The sequence below is a fragment of the Periophthalmus magnuspinnatus genome, chromosome 7 (assembly GCF_009829125.3).
Source record: "Periophthalmus magnuspinnatus isolate fPerMag1 chromosome 7, fPerMag1.2.pri, whole genome shotgun sequence".
Classification (NCBI taxonomy): Eukaryota; Metazoa; Chordata; class Actinopteri; order Gobiiformes; family Gobiidae; genus Periophthalmus; species Periophthalmus magnuspinnatus.
Window position 1 is genome coordinate 19,988,693 of NC_047132.1, and position 13,086 is coordinate 20,001,778.

At 38.3% G+C, this 13,086-nt stretch overlaps 1 protein-coding gene across 2 annotated transcripts in view; it reads right to left on the bottom strand.

Annotated features, from left to right (window-relative positions):
* Nucleotides 1-13,086, bottom strand: part of plxna1a (plexin A1a) — a 409,386-nt gene that overhangs the window by 149,765 nt on the left and 246,535 nt on the right. The window lies entirely within an intron of this gene.

The following is a 13,086-nucleotide window of genomic DNA, read 5'->3' on the forward strand; positions in this document are numbered from 1 at the left end:
TCCGACCCGTATGAGTCATTTAGTATGACACATGACATGGTGGGTGAAGACTGCTCTACGGCTCGACACACTGTGTAGTTGTAGTGAGTCAAGTTTCAGTAATAAAAGGTTGCACACAAAGCACAGTAAATAGTCTAAATGGATAATTGTGTTAGCAATGCATTCAACTCATGTTGTATTTTTTGACAATCAAAAACACATAACCCCATCAAATTCACGCTCCATCAAGTCCGGCTTCAGTTTACTTTACATTGGAAAACTGTCGCCATCTCTTTGTAACTGCTGCTGTCAGACTTGTCATTTTGGTCTTAAAATGTTTGTATTAACCCTCTCCACATGATCCTGGTATTTTTATTTCACTATTGTGTCCCTAAATCAACATATGAACATTAATAACAGACAAATCAGACATCTTCTTTCCTCGAGGTCGCTCCTGCTAGTTGCTAAGTGCCCACTCTCTGCTAAACTAGCGGTGCAGGCAGGAAGGGGTATCATAGCTCTTTGGCTGCTATGATAGTTGCAATCGTAATTCCAAATATGGAACTTTGCTTCAAATTCACCATTATAACTGCTATCCTTGACGAGCTACATTTTAATGGAGCCGAGCGATATGGGTGATGTCACACTACTTTAGTAGACTTCTTTATACAGTCCATACTCTGTACTAAGTATACTATGGTAACCACAGCTGCCCTGGGGTAGGCAGATGAAAATTAAGCTGCCAATCTGCGCCATCGGCCCCTCTAACCACCACCAGCACTCATGCACACAACGCATTCATACTAAGCATTGTGGATTAAGTGTTATGCCTAAGAGCACAACAAAAGCACTGGGTAGCTGGGATTGGACTACCAGCCTTTTGGCTATAATCAATCAACCTGTGCCACTGTCACATTCATCATCTCCACAGCATTACTTTGCACTGATACTTCTTCATGAACATTAGTGCAACACTTGGGGAACAGTTATAAGAGTGGACTATATTATCCCACTGTCAGACTGTCTTGCATTGAAACACCCTTGATATCTTCGCCCACATGATTTAAACAGTTATACCCTTTTATTAGCACTATTGGTGTAAGAGGGGTGAAGTATGCTAATCCCATATAGTTCCTTGTATCTCCTCTTCACTACACCGTTCTGAGGTTTGATAACCATTAGCGCCATCCGCAGAGACAGGTGCACTATCAAACTGCTCTTCGAACTCATTTTCCACATATGATTACTGGTGTGCCTTCAGAGCCTCGCCGCAATGAGCTAGATGAAGTCTGGGGTCAATCAGACAGAATCGCATTTAAATTGAAGAAACAAAAGCATTTAGTCAAGTCTCAGTGGGTTTCTACCAATAAGGATTTATACAGGCTTGGTTTATTATGGAGCTTGCCACTAATTTCAGCACTCTTGGTACAAAATGGCTGTAATGCGTATGATTTCTGTTAGAACACTTTTAATCTCATGCTTTTATTGCAAAGACTAAGGTTATGGAAGTTGAAATATTACAACAATTACAACTTTGTATTTGAGCTACAGTACAGATATATTGTATAAGCTGCTCTTGAAGTAAAAATAAGTCAGTTGAGTACAGTCTGCATCTAATTAGAAAGCATTTTATTGTCTGATAATCAGGAAGTGCCTGTTAGCTTTACAGTTATGGCAAAACTGTGGACCCATTATGTGAAAAACCCTATGTTAGGAAAGGTCAATGAGGAAAAAACTTTGGACCACTGCATCATTTGACACGAACTAGTTCTGTTTTTCACATAAAGTTACAGCACCGCTTTCTTGGTTTAGAGATCAAAGATTAATACTGAATTAAAAGTATAAGTAAAAGTGTGTATATTGCAGAATAAGGTATCCTATAGAGGGAGCATTTTCACTGAAGGCAATGGTAAAATTTTCACTTTATTGAGTCACTATTGGTCTTGTATTTCTGCCTCTCTGCCAATTCTTTGTCTGGTTTCAAATCCTCAACTCTTCAAATGAAAATGACTTATTTTGCATTTGGACTTTTACATTTTTGCATTTCACAGTGACTCAAATATTAAATCCAAAAAATTGTAGCATGACATTTTCAGGTATAAACTGGTTACGTTTTTGATTCATCTTTCAGGAGTGTGGGCCCCTACAATATTGATTTGTTTGGTCTGGTGGTCAGAAAGTCTCTAAAATGAGTTATTCACCTTATTACATATTACTAGATCAATAAGAGAGCCATTATTAGCATTAGCACGTTTGATGTGGTATGGAAGTAGCAGGTAAGACTGCAGAAGCCTTCATCCACAGTAGACTTGATAAAGTAGGGCATATTATAATGATGAAGAATTATTAAAGAGCTGATAAGGAGACACATGGAACAGAAAATGTCATGACCCTCAGTATCTTTTCATCTGCTCAATGATTCAACATCAGCAGTTCCTCTTGCTGTCTCTTCTTTTAAACCACCAGAGATTCTGTTCTTTTGTTCTTATTCTGTGCATTAGAGTTATGTGATAATGGAAGTTAGCCTTGTTAGCTGTCTTGAACCAGCACATTGTTGTATCTTGTCTCTTGTAATTGTTAGGTAAAATGCATTTATTTCATTTGTTTTTTTCCCTTTTACTGATAATTGTTATTCTTCTGCTGTTCCTGCACTTTGTGATGAAACACTTGAGACAAATAAAGGTTATCTTATCTTTAAATCTCCTATATTTCAAAAAATTGACTCCTGTGAGTTTTAAGCCATGTTAAAGTGTTGCTACCTCCTCAAAAACATACGTGCAGTTTTGTTTCATTCACACATGTTTGAGTAACTCTTTATTATTACCCTGTATACATCTCAAAATGCTCTGTTCCACTTTGTGATGTCATGTAGTCCTAGTTTTAACGTTAAAAGCTACGTTTTACCTTTTGATCCGTAGAGATTGTTAATTCCAGGGCTGAAATCATACAGTTTATTGTAGCTAAAGACTATGGAGTTTAAGAACACATCCTTAACTATGCAAGGTTTGTGTGTTAAACATGTGTGAATGAAACAAAATGCAAATCCAGGTATGTTTTTGATGACAACATTATAACATAGATCAGAACATGGTGTAATACAGGCCCTTTAAAAAGACAGCCATAGTGTCACCACATCTTGGGCTGATAGTGTACTGCTTCAGAATGTATATTTGTGGGCGACAACATGATTTTATTTCCCTATTATCCAGATGACTAAAGATCTGTCTGCATAAGATATAACTGAACAAACATGTTTTAATCCTGTTTTTAGAGTGAGCACTTTAATTATTCATGAGCAGCATGGGTACTTGGTTGAATGTAATCTCTGTAGTCTCTGCATCACCATTGAAACGCATCGCCATTTAAATTGAGGGCATTTGACAACTTTGTACAATGAAGATAATAAAAGTGGATTAGAAACAGGAACATGTTTTAGGCCTACAGGAAAATAGATGAATGGGGACACACTGAACCTATATTTACAAGTAATCGAACTAAAGTTATAGAACTAAATTCACCAAGTCCTTATAAGTTATAGTGCTACTGCCAGTTCCCTTTCAAACTCTCAAACTGGAGCAAAGTGAGAGATCAGGCTGTGAGGGCTAAAATTGGGTTTGTGCATAGTCCAGGAATATGCTCTCTTTGTAAACACAGTGGAACAAAAAAATACAAAGACAAAACCAAAGTGTGTAGCAATGAGGGTGGATTCTCTAAAGATGTGACCTTAAGGCTTAACAAAAGTTCCTGTTTTTGCAAAAATTGATGTGTTAGTTATAAACGGAGCTTCATTATGACTTGTCCAAAACTTGAAATATTGACTATTATATTAATTACTAGACTATATAATGTCTAACTTAGGTAAGTAAGGTCCACTGCAAAAATTAACTAGCTGTTTTTCACATTTTTAAAATGTGCCTGTGGTAACTGAGGATAAAATATTCAAATGGAATAAGCTGACATAATTTTTAGTTTGAGTAGTTGGACTTGACTTTTTGAGGTTGATCTGTAACACATCCATTCTACTGAAATATGGATAATCATATGGTGCTAATATTGAAACTGAAATGTCCTATTTAGAATATGCCCTGTTTCTTGGAACAAAAATCACTTACATAGACAATTTCTTTTTTTTTTTCTTTTTTTTTTTGGGGGGGGGGGGGGTCACCAATATTAGAGAAGGACATTGCTGTTCCAGATTTAGCTTCCGACTCCTCATCAGTGCTCCGTGGTTCTTTCGAGCCTTATAATGAAGCCTACACCTTTCACTCATCCATCTCCATCCATTAGGCAGCCAGGCCCACCGCAGCCGCATCTGGACTCGCATCTTTAAGCTTTAATACATTCTGAATAATTAAGACCTCCTCTGCTCTAAGCTCGGCTCATTTTGACATACAGCCACCAAGCCAGAGGGGAACGGAACGCTAGCAATGTGCAACCGGCGCCCAGTACAGGGAGATCAAACCGACTGCACAAGTGGGGCTGCATGTGGCACTAGGAGCAAGGCATTCTAGGAGCTCTTGGGCTTATGGAGAGTGTGTATAAATATGTGCATATTAACCTAGTTGCTAGCTTCAGTGGACTGCGGCGTGGTAGAAATATGGGGGTTTGTACCGGCTCACTTGTCTTCCTGATTTATTTACTAATTAGCAGCGTGAAGGCTAACGCTGATTCACATATTTATATCCACCTTTAGTCATCTGGTGACTAACCCACCGTCTAATGATTATCAATGATGCTAGGCTAATGCAGCTACCGGATCAGGGGCAATGCATCATGGGTAGTTTACAGGGAGTGGAAGAAGGTCAGTTTGAGAGAGGATGGTAAGCAAATCTGAAAAGGTGAGGGCATTTCTCAGACAAGACGTATTCATGAGAAATCCAGCTCATTGCAAATTCATAAGAAGCTTTTTTTAAAAGAGAGCAGAATATTATTTTATGGGGTGCACTATGTACCTTTACTGGTGATGGTGGTGGGGGTCAGTTAACTGCTTGTCTCCATGGAAATATTGTTTTTCATGGAATATTCCACATCATGTCATTCAGTTTCTATCTTGACTTTATTCTATTAGACATGTTTTTATTACTCGTGCGGCAGGTACAAAAGTTACACAGTGCACATTTAAAAGTTGGAAATTGAAGTTGCAAAATGCAAAATATTGGTGTAAGAAAATAAAATTAAAAAGTAACCAATTATTTATTTAGGAAATAATATGCACTTTCACAAGTTTCTGTTATGCTAACTGCTAAGAATCAGTAGTCTGCAAGACAAAGTGTCTGAGAAATATTATATTAATGAATCGTTTCTTTTTTTTTGGTTTGTTTTCTTAATAATGTAATGTTATGTTTTTCTGTGGTGGTTAAAGAAAAAAGCTGGGATAATGAAAACATAATGGAAAATCAGCCATTGTCAGATTGATGGCGAAGTTTGTAAAAGTAGTTTAGAACTTGAAGCGACACACTGAAACCAAAATAGACATCTTTTCATACTCTGTTTTCTGGTGACATATTCCCATTGTGAAAGTGAGATTAGAATTACTTTTGTGGAAAAAATGAGTGGTTTAAATAAAAAAGTGACTTAGTTGCGATCATTCCCACATATGAGTGATGTGGGCATAGATAACAAATTCTAACAGTAAACAACGGGGAGATAAAAGTAAAGCTGTGGATCTTTAGTCATTTAGTCGATTAATCGGTCAATGATGTCTTTGTCGACTAATCATTTTATTTAGGCTATAAGGATTTATCTGGGACAACAGCAGAAAAGAGCTGCTAGCGAATATTTATTTTGAGAGGTTTTGTCACGCCACCTCATAGTCGATTAATCGATCGACAGGACATATCTTTAGTTGACCAAGAATTTCTTTAATCGACTACAGCCCTAGAGAAAAGCGTTAGTTGAAAAAGTGCCGAGAGAATATGAGGGAGCGTGCACACATCAGTGCATTCTGAAGTGAAAAGGTCAGCGGCCTATAGTAAAATAAACAGTTTAATGCAGAACGGGCCAAGATTATAATGAGCTATGCCTCTGAAAGCTCGCACAGGCTTCACAGAGCCACCATCTTAATGAATACATCGGGCCAACGCTGTCTCAGGGCACACGATATGGAACAATGCAATCAACATGAAAGTTACTATTGTACTTTTTTGCATAATGTTAGTGACAAAAATAAGAACTGCCACTGTTTGTTTGCGTGAAAAGTAATCTCATTTAAATTTTAAAGGCACTGTACCTAACTTTATTACTTCAAGTTGAACCAAAGCACCATTGCCCCATGTGGTGTGAAAGTTAGTTGAGAAACAAAAAAAAGAGACTGAATGATATCACCTGTGTATTTAAAAGCCCTTTTCGTGGATGAGAACCATATAGAAGGGGTCGAAATTCCAAAAATGTAACTCCAAATCCGCCCCTGTAACTGCTAGCCTTGATGAGCTTTAATTTGACTGGAGCCGAACGCTATGGATGACGTCACATTCACTTAGTCCACATCTTTATACAGTCTATGAATCAGGCACATGGTGAGATGAGAACCATATAGTAACAACTGCTTGAGACTATCGCAGACACTTGTTATTGCCCCTTGTTCAGCAGTTCAGATTCTATGAAGAGTCTTAAAGGCCTGCATCAGACTTTGAAGTTTACAGGGGGTGTTAAAATAGGTGATTAAAAACTCTGAATGTAATTAAACAGAAATGAACGGGTTTGCAGGTTATGTAACACCATGTAAAACTAATAAGATGGAAGACGGTTCTGGTAAAAGATGAGCTATGAATGGACAAGTGCAATGTTAAATGGGTAGCCAAATATTTGATACTGACAGAATAAATTTCACTTTTCCCTGTGTCTGGAAAGGTTTCGGTATAGGCTTATATGTGCAGATTAAACCCCCAGGTACTTGAGACAATAAAAGTATTGAAGGCTGTACAGATGGAAAGAGACATGTACATTCAACACCCTCACTCCTGATTGGCCCTTTGGTTGTCCACTTCAATTTCCAAATAAGGAACTTGATTACAAATAAGCTGTTATAATTACTAACCTTGACTGGCTTTATTTGTGATCCAGTGCTATGGGTGACCTCACACTCACAGGATGAATCTATGAGAATCCATGAGGCGAACTATTTTGCTCAACAGAATACCTAATTAAAAAACAAACAGAGATATATTTTTGCTTTGAAACTTTTACCTGACATTCCACAACACCCAACAAACACTCCACCTCTCCCCCCCGTTCTCTCCGAGCAGTGGCGAAAACAGCCCCTCTCCAAATGCTTCTACTTCAGAGTCGCTGCTAATCTCCGCTGCCTCTGCGCGTTGTGTGGCACTTAGAGGCCGCTCGCGTGCACTTAACGGCCATTAAAACCGCTCCTCTGTGTTTACCAGCCTTTATCTGTATTCCTTTGTTTTCCCTTATTAACCAGGGGACGAGCTGCTATGCAAGAGTGAGCTTAAATTGGAGTGTTTGAACACCCAAATGCACAAAAGAGAAAGCAGAAATGCGCACTTCACTCTCCTGTCAGAGCTCCCATCTGTGCCCATTACGCTGCAGCTGTCAATCATCACCGCCATTAATTCATTTTGGGGACATGAAACATCCTTAGTAAAAACATGCAGAATGAATGGATGGGTTAATTAGCGGGCGGGTGGTCGACTGTCAGTCACCACAGAGCTGGGTGGTTTGGGCTTGTTTTAGAATGTGCGTTTATAGTGCAGTGAAATAAAGGAAGTGGCTATCTTGCCATGGGCGTGTTAAAAGGTAAGCTTGGTTTGCTTACTTAGAATATTAGAGCTCTTATCTTTTATGGAGATTTGAACTGGGCACTACCTGCTTTTTTTTGGGCTATGTTTTTTCTTGTTTTGCTTTTTTATTACTTGGACTATGTAAACATACTACTACTACTTATAACTGATATTGTGTCATGGATAGGCCTGTCATGATAACACATTTCGAAGTGGGATATATTGCTGTAAATAAACACGATAATATTGAAACCAAAACATAAAGCAGAAATATGACCCAAAAAGTATTCTAAAATATGAGCTGCAACAATAAATAACAGAATGCAACACTTATGTATTGACCCTACTACAAATACGAATACGAATACAAATACTACTACAAGCACTTGCTATACCTGCAACTTCTACCATTTCTGGACTTTCACTCCTTTTTAAAGTCTTTCTTCCCTCTCCCCATGGACATTTCATTGTCTAAGAAAATGTAAACACAATGGAAATAAGTTCTATTTTTTGGTTGAACGAACATAGAATTGTAGACACAACTCAAATGAAATCTTAACATTTTACTGTTGACTTGTGTTCCTCCCTGTGCTCTCTGCCCACAGTTGTATATTTACACTAATGTGATTGGATGCTGGGGCTTTGCAGTGGGCCCATTTTGCTCTGGATTAACACTCAGGTCCACCCGAGCGCATCCGATTCGTTTCTTTCTAAATTTGTTTCGTATTGTTTGTGAGTTGGTGCACATTTGCGTTGATGGCCTTCTCCAGCGCCCTGCTAATTTTCTGCCTGGACGCGTCTTCCGTGCGTCGCTGCTGTCACGGCAACGGCTGATTTATAGATATTTACACATGCAGCAAGTGACAGCGGCGAATTATATTTACTTAAACGCGAGACACATTAAACATAAGTCATTACACTGTCCATTGGTAGAAGCTAGCTGATTTTACTATGCACCAGGGTATCTTCAGTCGATAACCAAGGTGGAAAAGTGGGTTCAATAGATGGACTGGAAGAAAATCTATGGCCACATGTTTGTTGCAACCTTTAAAAGTCCTATATTACCCAAAATTGACTCATGTGAGCTTTAAGCCATGTTATAATGTTTTAACCTCATCAAAAACATACCTGGAGTTGTGTTTTGTTTCACGTGTTTGAATATTCCAGATTCCAGTGAAGGTGTGTGGAGTTTAAAAACACAGTGGAGCACTTCCTGTATTACCACATGACATCACAAGGTGGAACAGAGTGCTTTCTGTGTGAGAAGAACTTGCCTGAATATGCAAGGTTTGTGTGTAACTCTAGGTATGTTTTGATGAGGAAATAGAAAAAATGTAATGAAGTCTTGACAAAGATATATGGATAAAACATTGAAGGATGGGTCAAATGCAAAGAATGTAAATTGGGGGCAACGATGTAATCAGGACAAGGTATGCAAGCGATTGACATTACAACTTAGAAATGTCAAAATATTGTCTCTATAGTAGTACAGATCAGGTTCGCTACAGTGGTCAGCTGGAGAGTTCGCCCTCTGATCCTAAGTTTGGCATTTCAATCTCAGATCCCTTAAATACTGCTTAACCCACCTCATCCACTGTGTCTGGATAAACTAGTATGTAAATGTGTGTGTGAATGGGTGAGTGGTTCTTTGATGTAAAGCTCTTTGAGAGACTTGAAGGAAGAAAAGTGCTAGCCTATATATAAATGTGATATTTACCAACTAGTGATGGAACTCATTATTTAGAACACATATTTACATGATTCTCATAACACTATCTGAGAGACAGCAGAGAAACTAAACACAGTGGGTCAGTTCTGTTTAAAGAGTACAGAACATGCAGTAGTCTTCCAGTTTTACTATATGCAAGAACTATCAACATGCTTAATGGTTCTTCCCACATGCTGTTATAAGGTTGAACAATGCCTTTTAAACTTTGATCTACCATCTCAATATGAGTAGCAACTTACTCTTTATATTTCACAGTGTCAATGCGTTTCTTGATACCTCTGTGTTTTTTAACACAGGTTCATTTCCAGTTTATGTGTTTTTAATTAGTTTTATGGTGTACTTTGGGCTTTTTGCAAGTGTTTTCCAATGTGGTTTTTAACTACAAATTGCAAATAAACCTAACTTAACCTATTATTCCAAAACGCTCTGAAAAAAAACAAAAACTATTCAACTTGAGTTTGATGGTGAAACAAATCTCGTCCAGTATTTGTCCAAAGTCCCAGTTGAGTACAACTAGTTCCCGCACAATGGTCACTGCCTCTGTTTACACCTCTGAGTTGTGAAGTTTGTTTTGGATTCACACCAGCACTGAGAATATGATCAGATATGAAGTGAAGTCAGCTCCAGAAAATATGACAAATGCCTTTGGGAAGATAACCAGTGTAGTGTGAATTCAATCACTTTGGCAACCGACTACTAATGACACAGGGGGGAACTTTTCCAAGCAGCGGAGATGGGCAATATTGCTTTCAGCGGGGGCTTCGAACTGGCAAATTGGAACAAAATCAAGGGCTGGGGCAGATAAATGCGTGATGAGAAAGACGCATTACCAAAGCCCAAACAACAGCATAGACAGAAGACTTTTAGACCTGTCTCAAGTCTGTAATATTCAATAATATATTCATGTGACATTCCAACTTTGACCGTTGCCGTAGCAATTAGCAATTCAAAACCAAATATTACATCTTTTGAATGGCCAACCGTCCTCAAAATGGCACCATATAATAGTGAGCTGAACCCATGAATAGTTTAACATTTAGGTGGGAGGGAGATAAGAATTCTATTGTAAAATGTGGCTATCAATTGTCAGTTTATTGTTTTAACCTGGTTTGTGGTTAATACCTTTGTGTTTTCCAATGCCTAGTATTAGGTTATAAAATAAATTAATAAAATAATCATTTCAACATATGTGGAATTTATATTGATTCTTCCAAACCCCAAAAATATATATATTCATCTGACATCATGACATTAAACTCTCCAACACCCTAAACACAACCTATTCCACAATGTAAAGATGAGCCAAATCAAAATACTCCGTAAACAGGGTGACATTCAAAGTGAGGAGGTTACCATGGTAACGCTGGAGCCACAAAGGAAGTGTGGAGAAAAAAAAAAAACATGGCCAACCGGAATGAATCAAAGCGTGGATTGGTCTGCGGGGCTGGTAACGAGATGAGGACGGATGTTTACAGGGGTGTAACGTGTTGACAGGCAGCGACAGCGCACTCCAATTCGTCTCCACACCAAACAGGCTAGTACAGCTAACATCTGCACGAGGCATTAGCATAAACGTGAATGAAGAGGTAAACATGGCCAGAGAGATTGCAGACATCTGGGGCAGCCTCTGTACAATGTGGAGTCATTTTAGAAGTTCAAGTGAGGTGCTACGAGGGGTCTGAATGTGGCAAGACGGGTTTGGAGCTGGGTTTCAGAGAACATCTCAACTATAGGGCAATAATATTAAACACAGATAAAGGGCAGCTAAAATTAATACTGATGAAATGCAGAGTTTTGTTATATTATAGCAAGTTATGAGGTTTAGTCATTAATACAAATGATCAGGTCAACATTTCTGGATCTACCTTTTGGATAGTTCAGGTCAAAGTACAATGTAATCAATAGGAAAATCTGACTTTAAGGCTGGAGTAATGGACTTTTCTGTGAATGACCTCTTAATGAGTATATTGTAAAAGAAGAAGTTTATTATTAGCTGCAGACAGCACACAACAGTCTCGTTTTCTCATAAAGTATATTTATTTCTCGTCAATCTGATTGGTTGCGCTTGGGCGGTCCACTCCAATTTCACTTTGATGTCTGACACGTGCTGAAAAATTAACATATTGTGGATATTGGCAATGTGCTAAAGGGTTTGTGAGAGCTAGGGACGATTTGAATAGATTTAAATACTTCCTCCTTCTGCAGTGTGAAAATCAGGTACTCCAGCTATAAGTAGTTATACCGTAATAAGTGGAGCCAATAGTAGTAAAAACTATTTTTGATAAATGGTCGCATTGGTAGCCTAGTGTTTCCACAATGCACAATGGGAACCACTCACCCATTCACCAATTAGGTATTTTGCCCAAGGACACATCAATAGTATGGGAGGTAGAATAGAACCCTCAATCAGTCAGTAGTCAAAACACTTAACCAAATGAGTTACAGCTACCACAATCATGATAAAGAATATTTAAAGTGAACACTAGAGTAAGAACTCATTGTTTTACATTGGGTTTGTGTTTGAATATTGTGTGTGCTTATCCTTTTTTCATGTTAATGTTGAAATTTCCAAATATGTGGTTGATAAAGTAGCACCATGAAGCCTCGATAGCCTCAAAATGAGACATATTACAGTTATATACAAAAATACAATATAAGTAAACCCAAGCCTAGGGAGACGCTGTTAGAATCCACTTTCTGCAGTGACAAAAGTGCATTTGTTTTCTCATTGTGTGGGACAAACAATGAAAATGATCCAAGCCTCCAACCAAGACCAGCGAGACTTTTCATGCAAATCTAACATTTAGGACTGAGCCCCTACTGCCATTTGCATACAGACTGTTTCTAAGTGAATTCATTTGTCACTGTTTAGCCCCCTCGAGACTGCTGGCTTAAAGATCACAACATTGTTGCAGCATAGACCTACATTGTATTGGTGGGTTTCAGATTCAAGAATGTGATGATGTCATAATCCCAGATGGGGGACGAGAGCCAATTATTCCTAGTGATTACATTGTTTTTGCAATGAAATATCTAAAAGGTAAATGCCCCAATGCTGATCCTGCATTTTGCCAGAACAGGATCATCAGTGAAAAAAGGCCAGAAGTGATTTCCCTGCATTTTTATCTAGTAATTTTAGGTTTAGGCTTAGGCTGCGTGAATTGGTGATTTTCAGATGCTAGAATATGAAGATGTCATACTCTTAGATGGGGGACAAGAGACAGACTTCCCTATTGATTACACTGTACTATACCAAAAGGTAAATTCACAAATGTGGACCCTGATCATTTCTATTATTGACTAGACCCAAGAACTCACTGTATTACAACACAAAACTGCATTTGAACAATATTAATTTTAGCTGCCCTTATCTGTATTAAATAGGATGTTGCAATGTCATCTGAAACCCAGCAATAAAGCCAGAAATTTTCAAAATCACCGCTTCCTTAGCTACGACTTTGGTTTCCTTGGTTACGGGCTTAGTTTCCTGGTTTCGCTACGTTGTTAGATTCCATTCTCATTCAATTTAAATTATGTTGCTATGTGAGAGAGTGCAAATATCAGGTTAAGCGTGAACAGAGCAGACTCAAAAATCTTCTGGGACTGGTGTGTGTGAATGTGTGTTAGTGCTGAGTGTAC